This window comes from Peromyscus maniculatus, chromosome 21 (genome assembly GCF_049852395.1).
Source record: "Peromyscus maniculatus bairdii isolate BWxNUB_F1_BW_parent chromosome 21, HU_Pman_BW_mat_3.1, whole genome shotgun sequence".
Classification (NCBI taxonomy): domain Eukaryota; kingdom Metazoa; phylum Chordata; class Mammalia; order Rodentia; family Cricetidae; genus Peromyscus; species Peromyscus maniculatus.
The window spans coordinates 46,440,299-46,458,452 of NC_134872.1; positions in this window are offsets into that span (position 1 = coordinate 46,440,299).

Below are 18,154 nucleotides of genomic sequence, written 5' to 3' on the forward strand. Positions count from 1 at the left end.
GTGCATTGCTCCAAGGTCTTCTGGTTTTCCACGTTTCCATTGAAAAAGCTGTTCTTATAGTGAACTTTCCTTTATGTGTGACTTCATTTTTTCCTCTTGCAGCTTTCAGTACACTTTTTTGTTAGATGTATTTACAGTGTTTAAAGTATGATGTGCCATGGGTATTTTATCTTCCTGTCTTGTCTATTTGGTGTTCTGTGTGCTTCTTGATTTTGGAAAGTTTCCTTCTATGGTCTTGCTGAAGATTTGGTCTGTGTCATTGAATTGGGATTCTTATCCCTTGTTTATCCCTATAATTCAAAGATGTGGTTGTTTCATGGTATCCCATGATTTCCTATACCTTCCTTTCCTTTTTTTTTTTAATTTTCCTTGTTTATTTGGTCTAGATCCTCTACTTTATCTTCTAGTATTGATGTTCTGTCTTCTGCTTGATTAGTTCTACTTATAAAGCTTTTCTTTGAGTTTCCTAGCTGAGCTATTGGGGTTTCAATTACAGCTTCATTTCAGCTTGAGTAGTCTTCAAGGGTTCTGTTTCCTTACTGAATTCTCAAGTCCCGGGCTGTCTTTGTCATTTTTGTCCACACTGTGTTTGTGGGGTTTTTGTTTTGCTGTTTTAGTTTGGTTTGCTGTTTGTTTGTTTGTTTGTTTGTTTTTACATCAGTTGGGAATTTTTTTCTCCTCAAGTTCTTCTCCTTAACTTCATTGAGCTGTGTGTGTGTGTGTGTGTGTGTGTGTGTGTGTGTGTGATCTTTAAACTCCTTGAATTCTTTGATTAAGTTTATGATTGTTCTTTTAAATTCTGTGTCCAGGGGTTGGGGATATAGCTCAGTGGTAGAGCGCTTGCCTAGCAAGCACAAGGCCCTGGGTTTGGTCCTCAGCTCTGGAAAAAAAAAAGACAAAATAACAAAAAATTCTGTGTCCTAAGTTCACCTAGGTAGTTCTCATTGGCAAACATTTCTACAGTGTGGTAGGTTTTGAAGAGAAGATTCAGGATTGATTTTTTTCATATTGTTTGGGAGTTTTGTTATATGATCTGGGCATGTCTTTAGAACTAAATAAACATGGTTAGTTCTAAGTCTTATATTAACAGAATATATCTGGACAGAGGAGAGGATTTGTGAGCAGGTTGGGCCTAGAGGCTGTATCACTCAGGTGGAATAAAGTCAAGTAGGCAAGGGGAACCGTATTGGCATACAGGTGTATCTTCTGGTCTAAGCTTAGAATGTGCAAATAGATATGGCTGGGTGGAAAGGTTGGATGTGGTGCAGAGGGACATATGGGTGGTGGTAGTAGGTAAGGTGGATCCTGGTAGAAGCCTATAAGTTGGTTGCAATTCCAGCAGAGGTACTGGCAGGTTGAGAAGGGTGTGTGGATGAAGAGGATCAGAAAGGCTCACTGGGCTGTATTCTGGAAAAGGATTCCCACATGGCATTTGTAAAGGATGTTTTATTTTAGATTTTAAAGATATATTTTTATTTTGCATCCCTATGTGTGAATGTGGGCCTGTCTGTGGCACAGCACAGGTACAGAGGTGTTGTGGGATAATCTTTTCGTACACTGTGAAGATGTGTACAAAGATGCCTTCTGATTGGTTTAATAGAGAGCTGAATGGCCAATAGCTAGACAGGAGAGAAAAGGTGGGACTTCCTGGGGAAAAGAGGAACTTGGAAAGAATCTGAGGAGCACAGGATTAAGCCAGAGAGATGTGGAGGGAGTCAGACATACAATATGGAGGAGAGATAATGATTCATGTGGCAGAACACAGATTAATAGAAATGGGTTAATTTAAGTTATAAGAGCTAGTTGGGAACAAGCCTAAGCTAAGGCCAATCAAGATTCATAACTAATAAGAAGTCTCCGTGTCATTATTTGGGAACTGGCAGTCCAAAGAAAGAGAGACTACATAGAGGTCAGTAGAAATCCTTGAGCGTTGATCCTCCTTCCCACGCTGTCTGGGGTTGGGGGCTTTTGTCATTTTCCCAGTGCTCACACCAAGCTGGCCCACAACCTTCTGGACAGGCTTCTGTGTGCGTTCTGGGGATTTAAATTCATGTTCTCAAGCTTTCAAGGCAAGTTCTCTTACCCACTGAGCCATCTCCACAGCTCCACCATTAGAAACATAAACTTTGGTGTCTTAGCTATTTTTCTGTTGCCATGACAAAACAGAACCAAGGAAACTTACAAAAGAAAGTTCCAGAAGGATGGAGGAAACATGGCAACAGGCAGGCAGACATGGCGCTGGAGCAACAGCTGAGAATTTACAGCTGATCTATAAACAGAAGGCAGAGCAGAAAAAGACTGGGGAGTTGGGGAGGGAGAGAAAGTGCTAACTGGAAATGGCATGGACTTTTGAAAACTCAAAGCCCATCCCTAGTTACACACCTTCTCCAACAAGACCCCACCTCCTAATCCTTCCCAAACAGTTCCACCAACTGGAGGCCAAGCATCCAAATACATGAGCCCATGGGGGCTGTTCTCATCCACACTGTGCTTGGATTTAAGCCTCGCCACCCCAAGCTCACCACCTCCACCATTTTTTCTACATGCTATGTGCCCACAAGGAGTTCCTGGGCTTTCCTGTTCCTGTCTGGCCTTATGTAGAAGCTCCAGAATCTGATTCCATCAAAGGGAAAGCAGAGCCACAGCTTCCCCCTTCCTTGTGAGCTGGGCCATTTTGTAGTGCCTGGTGAAGCCATGAGACATGGGTGCCAAACGCTGCCTGTACACAGCTCGAGGAAGCCAGATAGGGTTTCAAAGCGAACGAACGTTCACACACTTAAATCCTTACACTGTTCTTTTAAGGATTTTCTTTCATTTTGTTCTGTTAGACAGCGTCTCACATGCCAGGTCATAGGCTGGCCTCAAACTAGCTGAGGATGACCTTGAATTTTTTACCGTCATGTTTCTATGTCTCCAGTGCTGGGATTACAGGCATGCACCATATCACACCTGGTTAATGGGGTACTGGTGCTGGAACCCAGAACTTTGTGCATACAAGACTCTATCAGCTGAAACTTATCCTCAGTCCTCTACTCTAAGTTTTTCAAATTGATACATACTATCAATTTCTTTTTTAATTTGTAAGTAATAAACACATAGTTAACCTACTGAGTAAAATCTGGAGACGGGTCTAGTAGACACTTAGAATAACTGTAGCAACACTTATTAATGAATACTATTTCAAGGTATATGTAATCATGGCTGTATGATAGAAATTGCTGGTTTCCACCCTCAGTGGTAAAAAAAAATTCAGATTCCTGGAACATGGATGGGATTTGTCTGCCTTCAGCATCTCCTTTCCTGTCTCATCCTTCCAGATTCTAAGCTTCATGGGCTGAACCCAGGCCTGTGGTTTTCCTTGCATCTCCCAAACCTAGATGTTCACGTCTCCTGTCCTGTCCGCCTTACCCAGAGGTCAGCCCCGCTGGAGGCATCCACTGCCCCGCATCCACAACATGTCAGGTTGTTTTCATCAGAGGACTTCCCCATCTCCACAGCCTCTGAGACATGGTGTGGGCTGCCCTGACAAGTCACGCTAGGGCAAGGAAGACAGGGCTTTTTGTGACTCTGTCAAGTATTTAGGAATTAAGTGCCCCATGATGCAGTTTGAGATTTTGGTGAGAAATGGGCACAATGAAAGACACCTATAATCCTAACACTTAGGAGACTAAGACAGGAGGATTGCCATGAGTTCCAGGCCACCATGGGGTACAGAGTGAGATTCTATCCCAGCCCAAAGAGAAGGGACCGAGGAGACAGCTTGGTCAGTAAAGTGCTTGCCATGTAAGCACCAGGACTGGAATTCTGTCCCAGCACTCTTGTGGAATGTGGGTGCAGTGCAGTGTGCTGTACTTCTAGCACGGAGAAGGCAGGAGAGGAGGGTTCCCGGGACTTGGGGAACAGCCAGTCTCGCTTAATCTGTGAAGCACAGGTTCAGTGAGAGACCCTGTCTCCAAAACTAAAATGGAGAGTGACTGAGGAAGACATCTGATGTCAACCTCTGGCCTCCATGCTTGTGTGCACACATACACTCCACACGTGCATATACATGCACACTCCACACATGCATGCACACACAACACATGCACATAAAAGAGATCAGTGAGACAGTTTAAACACATGACACTGAATTTTCAGCCACGTAAGAATACTCAACTTTGAGAGGGAAAAAAGAGATTGTATACGTAGTCCCTGAAAATTACCTGAGGGAATAGAGTCTTTGGGGACACCGTGTAACGTTGGGTGCGGAAGAGAAGACTTCCGTATACTTGTATCTTTCTTTCCCCCGCCCCCATCAAGAGACAAAATTGTGAGTTTCCCAGAGAGCCAGTCTTTCTTTTGATTCATACTCAAAAATTTTTTCTTCCATTTTCAGATTCTGTGGGTGTGCATGTGTGTGAAGCACGTTTCTGCACGTGTGAGGGAACATGTGTGTGCTGGTGTAGGTGCTCATGGGTGCAACTGTACGTGAAGGCCCAAGTTTGACTTTGGGAATCATCCTGCACCCATGGTTCTTCCCCATTAGTCACCATGGCAGGGACTCAAGCAGTGCTCACCTGTACAGCTAGTCTTGATAGCCTGCTTGTTTGGGGTATTCCCTGACTCTGCCTTCCTCCAGAACTGGAATCACAGGCAGGTCCCTTTGCCCACCTGTTCCCATGAATTCTGGAGATCTGAACTCCTGGTCCTTGTACTTGGCTGACAAAGTCATCTAGCTGCCAAGTCATCTCTCCAGCCCAAGGTTCATACTTCAATCCTTTGGACATGATCTCTTGTCTACTTATGTCTGCAGCCCAGTACTGAGGCTTCCTTGAGGACCGGGTGGGTTAAGGACATTGGAACCTGCGAAGTGTGCAGAAAAGGAAGGATGCCTGAAGAAGTTAGTGAGCTGTGTCCTGGTGTGTAGGAGGGATAAGAAAGGCTAGCCAGAACGACACTCCCCAGTCAGCTCTTACTATTTCCCACCCTGCCCAGGTGGCCTGGGGGCATGAAATTGTCCAATCCAACTTAAACACTCCCTCCCGCTCCTCCCAAATCAAGCTTGCCCCAGGCGTTTGGACAAAATGACAAGATGCAGCTTGCGCTCTGAAATGAGCTGGAGAGAGTTACCGTAGCAACAGCAAGACTTCTTGAAGCTTGTGGGCCATGGTGTTGACTTGGAGAGTCAGGAAGCCCTCCCCACCTGAGGGACAGCAAGAATTTTAAACTAAAACTGCCCAGCAGGAGCGGCAGAGGAGGAAGTCAGGGCAGGGGTGTCATCAATATGGACCAAAGAACAACAGTGTCCAGGGTTACTCCTGCGAGGGGTCTACCGTTTCCTGGATGGGATTGGTCAGTATCCCATCAGACTTAGCCACAGGTGACTGCTATCCCATTAGTGCCTTCACGGGAACAGCAAAAGCAAGACTCCTGGGCAGATCACCACAGACATAGACAGTCCTTGGCATACACTGTGTCGATCCCAGCCAGATGCCATTATGAAGTTTAATAATCCATGGCCCAACCTTGCATCCTTCCTTGAACACTTTTGAGGGGAGGGTTGGGAGTTAGAGTGGCCATCAGAGTGTTCACCCACTTCCTCCATACTATGGAAAAAAACTCATAATCTTTTGGGATAGATTGTGTTCTTTCTAAGTAAAAATGTGGGGTGTGAACTGATTCCTCAGGAAGGAACTGTGAGGCCTGGTCAAAGTGGCCATTGATGTGTGGCTAGCCTGGGGAACCTTCCAGAACATCTCCCTCAGTGGGTTACCACCAATTCTCACTTCACAGGTTTGGAAGCACGCTGTTATCACAGGCAGATATCACCATGTGGCACTGTACCAGCACAGGCTCCCGAGGGGCAAAGGGAATGATGGGAGCAGGCTGAGGTGTAAAGTGGACATCACTGTGTATTCTATGTATAATCTCATGGAGGGCATTTAAACGCTTCTCTAGTCCTCTTCTGTGAAACAGGGGCAGTAGAGAGGACCAACCTCAGACAGTGTGGTGGAGATCAAATTCAATGCCATACATGCAAGGCTTAGACAGTGCATGGCATAGTCAAAGACTTAATATTATTAAATCTGCTGTACAGATTATACACTATATAACTCCAGAAGGTACCATCCCATAGATGTATTCACATGATATGAATAGTGCCCCTGAGTGATACACTGCAGCCCGCATGACCTTACACGATAGCCCTGAAATGTCAATCTCCACTCTGGGGCTATTGTGACAATGACAGTGAGTGCCTGCGAGGTGCCTCCTATACCGTAGGCACGGTGATTCATGGATGCTGCTATTATTCCTACTGCTAGAGCTATCCGGCAGCTTAATGACAATTCCCGTGCAGATGACTTCTTCCTGTTGAACCAGCTTACACAGAGAATAAACTCGATTAGAACTCCGCTGAGGAATTTTAAGCAAATGAAGGGAAGTTGGAATCCATGTCAAGGTTGTGCATAGCCCATCAGTGTGGAGGAACTTGAGTTCCAAGGACACCCCTCTTTGGAGTATAAGAATGCCAAAGACTCCGTCCACCCTGAACTTGGACCACAGAACCACTGACAGTCTTCGTGGTGTTTGTGGTCTGGATGAGCCACCAGGAGCCTCCCCCCCCTCATTACCGCTCAGGCCTGCTACAATTAACTAGCTAGCTGCGTCTCTCGCATTAGTTAATCTTTAAATCGGTCTCCTCCTAATGAAATTCTCGGGGAGCCCCTCAGGCTCTTTGATGAGCTCTGAAAGGCCCCTTGCTCTCATCAGCCACGATTTCTAGAAATAATTAACTTAAACAACATCACGGCCAAAGGAATCCACTGAGGCTGGCGCTGGAGTGGAGCCCCGCTCTCAGAATTCTGTCTTCATCGCTGACTGACATGGTCTGTGTCGGAACCAGAGAGTGCATTCTTCTCCCTTCTTTGCCTTCTTCATGTGTGTTGTTTCCATAAACAAAGCATCACTACTCATCATGTTTTAATGACAAGTTATTCCTCCCAAATAGCATCCATCCCAGCATGCTCGAGCTAGTTTCTCCCGTGGGGTGTTTGAAGTTCAACTCTGTGAACAGACATGATGTCTACAACACTCAGAGGTAATGAGAGCATGGAGAAGGACACGAGGCAAACAAATGAAATAAACAGAAAGACATTAGACATGGGGACCGTAGGGGACCACGGGATGCAATCTTTTGATTTTACAAATGTGAAGACGGAGGCCCCGGTGGGAAACGCCACTTGCTCAAGGCAGCATAATTAATTGGTCTTCCGTACTGGGTGGGGATCAGCCTCCTCCGGCCCGTTAGGATGGCGGAGCAGAGTGGCTTCCACCAATGAGGAAGAGTCACTGCCATGCAGAAGCCTGCCTGGTGCCATCACAGAGGCACAGTCGGCCACATCTCAGGCTTACAGTATCACACCCAGGGCAAAGAAAGACATCTTGAGAGAGCCAAGCAAGTGACATTCATCCACTCCTACCCAGCACTTGGAGGTGTGAAAAGACAGCTCAAAAGGGAGAAGCCGAGAGGGAGAAGCAGCTAGGAACTCCCACACAGGCTTACTTCACCGAAAACCAGAGCCAGGCATGGGGGCGACTAACCCAGGCAGGGGGAGTATGCCAAAGTCAACAGCAGCAGCTGCCGCAGAAGGCATCAGCCCCTGGCTTCCTGGCCCACCCAGTCAGCTCGACCGACACCCAGCGGACCACGGTGCCAGGCAGACTTTGAAAGCCGCTTGTCTCCTTGCTTTCTTTGATGGATGTGGGCACCAAGGCCCAGGCAGGGGAGGGATGCTATTGTTTTTGCCCTTGGATGACAACATTGATTGTCAACTTGGCAGATCCATGGTCATCTAGGAGACAAACCTCTGGGCACGCCTGTGAGGCAGTTTCTAGTTTAGGTTAATAAAGATGGGAAGGCCTACCTTACAAGTGGGTATCGCCATCTCACGGGCTGGTGTCGGAGAATGACTGTGGATACAACGTGACGAGCTGTATCCACTGCCCCCACCACGGCTTCCACCACGGGGGACTATATCGGTGAACTGTGAGCCAAATTAAACACTCCCTCCATTCCCCTCCCCCTCCCTCCCTCTTTCCCACCCTCCCTTCCTTTCTCTCCCTCCCCCTCCCTCCCTCCCTTCTGTTGTTTTTATCAGGTGTTTTATGGCAGGAAGAACAAAAGGCTGGCAGAACTCACCTGTAAATAGGGCTGATATTAGACGTCCTCACACCCCCAGAGAGGACAGCACACCACCTGCCCAGCTGTCCTGACGGGATAGTGTCAGGGAAGCTTGCCATCCCAGCACGGGGGCAGTTGAGGCAGGAGAAACAGAGGACGACACCATTGAGTTCCAGGCCAGCGTGGTCTGCAAAAAACCTTGTCTCAAAATAAATAAATAGCTAAATATACTGAAATAAAAAGCTGTCTAAAATGGCTGCCCAAATATTAAACTCTTACCACAGGTCAGTTTTACATGGTATAATCACGGTTTAAAATGTTAATTTTATCAAAATTGCTTAAAATCAAACTATTGATAATGAAGATGTTTGTGTCTCTCTAAAAATCTCCAAAAGGCAAAATGCCCAGGGCTTGCCCTCCTCAGATACCTGACCTGCCTCAGGGAGGGAACACCCTGTACACCTGGTGACTGTCACATGGGAACACCCTGTATACCTGGTGACTGTCACACAGGGAACACCCTGTACACCTGGTGACTGTCACACACAGGGAACACCCTGTACACCTGGTGACTGTCACACAGAGGGAACACCCTGTACACCTGGTGACTGTCACACAGGGGGAACACCCTGTACACCTGGTGACTGTCACACACAGGGAACACCCTGTACACCTGGTGACTGTCACACAGGGAACACCCTGTACACCTGGTGACTGTCACACATGGGAACACCCTGTACACCTGGTGACTGTCACATGGGAACACCCTGTACACCTGGTGACTGTCACATGGGAACACCCTGTACACCTGGTGACTGTCACACAGAGGGAACACCCTGTACACCTGGTGACTGTCACATGGGAACACCCTGTACACCTGGTGACTGTCACACAGGGAACACCCTGTACACCTGGTGACTGTCACACAGGGAACACCCTGTACACCTGGTGACTGTCACATGGGAACACCCTGTACACCTGGTGACTGTCACACACAGGGAACACCCTGTACACCTGGTGACTGTCACACAGGGAACACCCTGTACACCTGGTGACTGTCACACATGGGGAACACCCTGTACACCTGGTGACTGTCACACACAGGGAACACCCTGTACACCTGGTGACTGTCACACAGAGGGAACACCCTGTACACCTGGTGACTGTCACACACAGGGAACACCCTGTACACCTGGTGACTGTCACACACAGGGAACACCCTGTACACCTGGTGACTGTCACACAGAGGGAACACCCTGTACACCTGGTGACTGTCACACACAGGGAACACCCTGTACACCTGGTGACTGTCACATGGAAACACCCTGTACACCTGGTGACTGTCACACACAGGGAACACCCTGTACACCTGGTGACTGTCACATGGGAACACCCTGTGCACCTGGTGACTGTCACACAGAGGGAACACCCTGTACACCTGGTGACTGTCACATGGGAACACCCTGTGCACCTGGTGACTGTCACACAGAGGGAACACCCTGTACACCTGGTGACTGTCACATGGGAACACCCTGTACACCTGGTGACTGTCACACAGAGGGAACACCCTGTACACCTGGTGACTGTCACACAGAGGGAACACCCTGTACACCTGGTGACTGTCACATGGGAACACCCTGTACACCTGGTGACTGTCACATGGGAACACCCTGTACACCTGGTGACTGTCACACATGGGAACACCCTGTACACCTGGTGACTGTCACACGGGGAACACCCTGTACACCTGGTGACTGTCACATGGGAACACCCTGTACACCTGGTGACTGTCACATGGGAACACCCTGTACACCTGGTGACTGTCACACAGAGGGAACACCCTGTACACCTGGTGACTGTCACATGGGAACACCCTGTACACCTGGTGACTGTCACACATGGGGAACACCCTGTACACCTGGTGACTGTCACACAGAGGGAACACCCTGTACACCTGGTGACTGTCACATGGGAACACCCTGTACACCTGGTGACTGTCACACAGAGGGAACACCCTGTACACCTGGTGACTGTCACATGGGAACACCCTGTACACTTGGTGACTGTCACATGGGAACACCCTGTACACCTGGTGACTGTCACATGGGAACACCCTGTACACCTGGTGACTGTCACATGGGAACACCCTGTACACCTGGTGACTGTCACACACAGGGAACACCCTGTACACCTGGTGACTGTCACATGGGAACACCCTGTACACCTGGTGACTGTCACATGGGAACACCCTGTACACCTGGTGACTGTCACACAGGGAACACCCTGTACACCTGGTGACTGTCACACAGAGGGAACACCCTGTACACCTGGTGACTGTCACACACAGGGAACACCCTGTACACCTGGTGACTGTCACACACAGGGAACACCCTGTACACCTGGTGACTGTCACATGGGAACACCCTGTACACCTGGTGACTGTCACATGGGAACACCCTGTACACCTGGTGACTGTCACACACAGGGAACACCCTGTACACTTGGTGACTGTCACATGGGAACACCCTGTACACCTGGTGACTGTCACATGGGAACACCCTGTACACCTGGTGACTGTCACACACAGGGAACACCCTGTACACCTGGTGACTGTCACATGGGAACACCCTGTACACCTGGTGACTGTCACACACAGGGAACACCCTGTACACCTGGTGACTGTCACACGGGGAACACCCTGTACACCTGGTGACTGTCACATGGGAACACCCTGTACACCTGGTGACTGTCACACACAGGGAACACCCTATACACTTGGTGACTGTCACACAGAGGGAACACCCTGTACACCTGGTGACTGTCACACACAGGGAACACCCTGTACACCTGGTGACTGTCACATGGGAACACCCTGTACACCTGGTGACTGTCACACACAGGGAACACCCTGTACACCTGGTGACTGTCACATGGGAACACCCTGTACACCTGGTGACTGTCACACACAGGGAACACCCTGTACACCTGGTGACTGTCACATGGGAACACCCTGTACACCTGGTGACTGTCACTCAGAGGGAACACCCTGTACACCTGGTGACTGTCACACACAGGGAACACCCTGTACACCTGGTGACTGTCACATGGGAACACCCTGTACACCTGGTGACTGTCACATGGGAACACCCTGTACACCTGGTGACTGTCACATGGGAACACCCTGTACACCTGGTGACTGTCACACAGAGGGAACACCCTGTACACCTGGTGACTGTCACATGGGAACACCCTGTACACCTGGTGACTGTCACACAGAGGGAACACCCTGTACACCTGGTGACTGTCACATGGGAACACCCTTTACACCTGGTGACTGTCACATGGGAACACCCTGTACACCTGGTGACTGTCACATGGGAACACCCTGTACACCTGGTGACTGTCACACAGGGAACACCCTGTACACCTGGTGACTGTCACACAGAGGGAACACCCTGTACACCTGGTGACTGTCACATGGGAACACCCTGTACACCTGGTGACTGTCACACACAGGGAACACCCTGTACACCTGGTGACTGTCACACACAGGGAACACCCTGTACACCTGGTGACTGTCACACAGAGGGAACACCCTGTACACCTGGTGACTCTCACATGGGAACACCCTGTACACCTGGTGACTGTCACACACAGGGAACACCCTGTACACCTGGTGACTGTCACTCACAGGGAACATCCTGTACACCTGGTGACTGTCACATGGGAACACCCTGTACACCTGGTGACTGTCACATGGGAACACCCTGTACACCTGGTGACTGTCACACAGAGGGAACACCCTGTACACCTGGTGACTGTCACATGGGAACACCCTGTACACCTGGTGACTGTCACACAGGGAACACCCTGTACACCTGGTGACTGTCACACAGGGAACACCCTGTACACCTGGTGACTGTCACACACAGGGAACACCCTGTACACCTGGTGACTGTCACACACAGGGAACACCCTGTACACCTGGTGACTGTCACACAGGGAACACCCTGTACACCTGGTGACTGTCACATGGGAACACCCTGTACACCTGGTGACTGTCACACACAGGGAACACCCTGTACACCTGGTGACTGTCACACAGGGAACACCCTGTACACCTGGTGACTGTCACACATGGGGAACACCCTGTACACCTGGTGACTGTCACACACAGGGAACACCCTGTACACCTGGTGACTGTCACACAGAGGGAACACCCTGTACACCTGGTGACTGTCACACACAGGGAACACCCTGTACACCTGGTGACTGTCACACACAGGGAACACCCTGTACACCTGGTGACTGTCACACAGAGGGAACACCCTGTACACCTGGTGACTGTCACACACAGGGAACACCCTGTACACCTGGTGACTGTCACATGGAAACACCCTGTACACCTGGTGACTGTCACACACAGGGAACACCCTGTACACCTGGTGACTGTCACATGGGAACACCCTGTGCACCTGGTGACTGTCACACAGAGGGAACACCCTGTACACCTGGTGACTGTCACATGGGAACACCCTGTGCACCTGGTGACTGTCACACAGAGGGAACACCCTGTACACCTGGTGACTGTCCTTAGAGGGAACACCCTGTACACCTGGTGACTGTCACACAGGGAACACCCTGTACACCTGGTGACTGTCACATGGGAACACCCTGTACACCTGGTGACTGTCACACAGAGGGAACACCCTGTACACCTGGTGACTGTCACACAGAGGGAACACCCTGTACACCTGGTGACTGTCACATGGGAACACCCTGTACACCTGGTGACTGTCACATGGGAACACCCTGTACACCTGGTGACTGTCACACATGGGAACACCCTGTACACCTGGTGACTGTCACACGGGGAACACCCTGTACACCTGGTGACTGTCACATGGGAACACCCTGTACACCTGGTGACTGTCACATGGGAACACCCTGTACACCTGGTGACTGTCACACAGAGGGAACACCCTGTACACCTGGTGACTGTCACATGGGAACACCCTGTACACCTGGTGACTGTCACACATGGGGAACACCCTGTACACCTGGTGACTGTCACACAGAGGGAACACCCTGTACACCTGGTGACTGTCACATGGGAACACCCTGTACACCTGGTGACTGTCACACAGAGGGAACACCCTGTACACCTGGTGACTGTCACATGGGAACACCCTGTACACTTGGTGACTGTCACATGGGAACACCCTGTACACCTGGTGACTGTCACACACAGGGAACACCCTGTACACCTGGTGACTGTCACATGGGAACACCCTGTACACCTGGTGACTGTCACATGGGAACACCCTGTACACCTGGTGACTGTCACACAGGGAACACCCTGTACACCTGGTGACTGTCACACAGAGGGAACACCCTGTACACCTGGTGACTGTCACACACAGGGAACACCCTGTACACCTGGTGACTGTCACACAGAGGGAACACCCTGTACACCTGGTGACTGTCACACATGGGGAACACCCTGTACACCTGGTGACTGTCACATGGGAACACCCTGTACACTTGGTGACTGTCACATGGGAACACCCTGTACACCTGGTGACTGTCACATGGGAACACCCTGTACACCTGGTGACTGTCACACACAGGGAACACCCTGTACACCTGGTGACTGTCACATGGGAACACCCTGTACACCTGGTGACTGTCACATGGGAACACCCTGTACACCTGGTGACTGTCACACACAGGGAACACCCTGTACACTTGGTGACTGTCACACACAGGGAACACCCTGTACACTTGGTGACTGTCACACACAGGGAACACCCTGTACACCTGGTGACTGTCACATGGGAACACCCTGTACACTTGGTGACTGTCACACACAGGGAACACCCTGTACACCTGGTGACTGTCACATGGGAACACCCTGTACACCTGGTGACTGTCACACACAGGGAACACCCTGTACACCTGGTGACTGTCACACGGGGAACACCCTGTACACCTGGTGACTGTCACATGGGAACACCCTGTACACCTGGTGACTGTCACACACAGGGAACACCCTATACACTTGGTGACTGTCACACAGAGGGAACACCCTGTACACCTGGTGACTGTCACACACAGGGAACACCCTGTACACCTGGTGACTGTCACATGGGAACACCCTGTACACCTGGTGACTGTCACACACAGGGAACACCCTGTACACCTGGTGACTGTCACATGGGAACACCCTGTACACCTGGTGACTGTCACACACAGGGAACACCCTGTACACCTGGTGACTGTCACATGGGAACACCCTGTACACCTGGTGACTGTCACTCAGAGGGAACACCCTGTACACCTGGTGACTGTCACACACAGGGAACACCCTGTACACCTGGTGACTGTCACATGGGAACACCCTGTACACCTGGTGACTGTCACATGGGAACACCCTGTACACCTGGTGACTGTCACATGGGAACACCCTGTACACCTGGTGACTGTCACATGGGAACACCCTGTACACCTGGTGACTGTCACACAGAGGGAACACCCTGTGCACCTGGTGACTGTCACTCAGAGGGAACACCCTGTACACCTGGTGACTGTCACTCAGAGGGAACACCCTGTACACCTGGTGACTGTCACACAGAGGGAACACCCTGTACACCTGGTGACTGTCACACACAGGGAACACCCTGTACACTTGGTGACTGTCACACAGGGAACACCCTGTACACCTGGTGACTGTCACATGGGAACACCCTGTACACCTGGTGACTGTCACATGGGAACACCCTGTATACCTGGTGACTGTCACATGGGAACACCCTGTACACCTGGTGACTGTCACACACAGGGAACACCCTGTACACCTGGTGACTGTCACACACAGGGAACACCCTGTACACTTGGTGACTGTCACACATGGGGAACACCCTGTACACCTGGTGACTGTCACATGGGAACACCCTGTACACCTGGTGACTGTCACATGGGAACACCCTGTACACCTGGTGACTGTCACATGGGAACACCCTGTACACCTGGTGACTGTCACTCAGAGGGAACACCCTGTGCACCTGGTGACTGTCACACATGGGAACACCCTGTACACCTGGTGACTGTCACACACAGGGAACACCCTGTACACCTGGTGACTGTCACACACAGGGAACACCCTGTACACCTGGTGACTGTCACACAGAGGGAACACCCTGTACACCTGGTGACTGTCACATGGGAACACCCTGTACACCTGGTGACTGTCACATGGGAACACCCTGTACACCTGGTGACTGTCACACAGGGAACACCCTGTACACCTGGTGACTGTCACACAGAGGGAACACCCTGTATACCTGGTGACTGTCACTCAGAGGGAACACCCTGTACACCTGGTGACTGTCACATGGGAACACCCTGTACACCTGGTGACTGTCACATGGGCACACCCTGTACACTTGGTGACTGTCACATGGGAACACCCTGTACACCTGGTGACTGTCACACACAGGGAACACCCTGTACACCTGGTGATTGTCACACACAGGGAACACCCTGTACACCTGGTGACTGTCACACAGAGGGAACACCCTGTATACCTGGTGACTGTCACTCAGAGGGAACACCCTGTACACCTGGTGACTGTCACATGGGAACACCCTGTATACCTGGTGACTGTCACACAGAGAGAACACCCTGTACACCTGGTGACTGTCACATGGGAACACCCTGTACACCTGGTCACTGTCACATGGGAACACCCTGTACACCTGGTGACTGTCACATGGGAACACCCTGTACACCTGGTGACTGTCACATGGGAACACCCTGTACACCTGGTGACTGTCACACAGGGAACACCCTGTACACCTGGTGACTGTCACACAGAGGGAACACCCTGTGCACCTGGTGACTGTCACTCAGAGGGAACACCCTGTACACCTGGTGACTGTCACTCACAGGGAACATCCTGTACACCTGGTGACTGTCACATGGGAACACCCTGTACACCTGGTGACTGTCACACACAGGGAACACCCTGTACACCTGGTGACTGTCACATGGGAACACCCTGTACACCTGGTGACTGTCACATGGGAACACCCTGTACACCTGGTGACTGTCACACAGGGAACACCCTGTACACTTGGTGACTGTCACACGGGGAACACCCTGTACACCTGGTGACTGTCACACAGAGGGAACACCCTGTACACCTGGTGACTGTCACACATGGGAACACCCTGTACACCTGGTGACTGTCACATGGGAACACCCTGTACACCTGGTGACTGTCACACAGAGGGAACACCCTGTACACCTGGTGACTGTCACACACAGGGAACACCCTGTACACCTGGTGACTGTCACACATGGGGAACACCCTGTACACCTGGTGACTGTCACACAGAGGGAACACCCTGTACACCTGGTGACTGTCACATGGGAACACCCTGTACACCTGGTGACTGTCACACACAGGGAACACCCTGTACACCTGGTGACTGTCACACACAGGGAACACCCTGTACACCTGGTGACTGTCACACAGGGAACACCCTGTACACCTGGTGACTGTCACACACAGGGAACACCCTGTACACCTGGTGACTGTCACATGGGAACACCCTGTACACCTGGTGACTGTCACACAGAGGGAACACCCTGTACACCTGGTGACTGTCACATGGGAACACCCTTTACACCTGGTGACTGTCACATGGGAACACCCTGTACACCTGGTGACTGTCACATGGGAACACCCTGTACACCTGGTGACTGTCACACAGGGAACACCCTGTACACCTGGTGACTGTCACACACAGGGAACACCCTGTACACCTGGTGACTGTCACATGGGAACACCCTGTACACCTGGTGACTGTCACACACAGGGAACACCCTGTACACCTGGTGACTGTCACACACAGGGAACACCCTGTACACCTGGTGACTGTCACACAGAGGGAACACCCTGTACACCTGGTGACTCTCACATGGGAACACCCTGTACACCTGGTGACTGTCACACACAGGGAACACCCTGTACACCTGGTGACTGTCACTCACAGGGAACATCCTGTACACCTGGTGACTGTCACATGGGAACACCCTGTACACCTGGTGACTGTCACATGGGAACACCCTGTACACTTGGTGATTGTCACACAGAGGGAACACCCTGTACACCTGGTGACTGTCACATGGGAACACCCTGTACACCTGGTGACTGTCACACAGAGGGAACACCCTGTACACCTGGTGACTGTCACACAGAGGGAACACCCTGTACACCTGGTGACTGTCACATGGGAACACCCTGTACACCTGGTGACTGTCACACATGGGGAATACCCTGTACACCTGGTGACTGTCACACACAGGGAACACCCTGTACACCTGGTGACTGTCACATGGGAACACCCTGTACACCTGGTGACTGTCACACACAGGGAATACCCTGTACACCTGGTGACTGTCACACAGAGGGAACACCCTGTACACCTGGTGACTGTCACATGGGAACACCCTGTACACCTGGTGACTGTCACACAGAGGGAACACCCTGTATACCTGGTGACTGTCACATGGGAACACCCTGTACACCTGGTGACTGTCACATGGGAACACCCTGTACACTTGGTGACTGTCACACAGGGAACACCCTGTACACCTGGTGACTGTCACATGGGAACTCCCTGTACACTTGGTGACTGTCACATGGGAACACCCTGTACACCTGGTGACTGTCACTCACAGGGAACATCCTGTACACCTGGTGACTGTCACATGGGAACACCCTGTACACCTGGTGACTGTCACATGGGAACACCGTGTACACCTGTTGACTGTCACACAGAGGGAACACCCTGTACACTTGGTGACTGTCACAGACAGGGAACACCCTGTACACCTGGTGACTGTCACACAGAGGGAACACCCTGTACACCTGGTGACTGTCACACAGAGGGAACACCCTGTACACCTGGTGACTGTCACACAGAG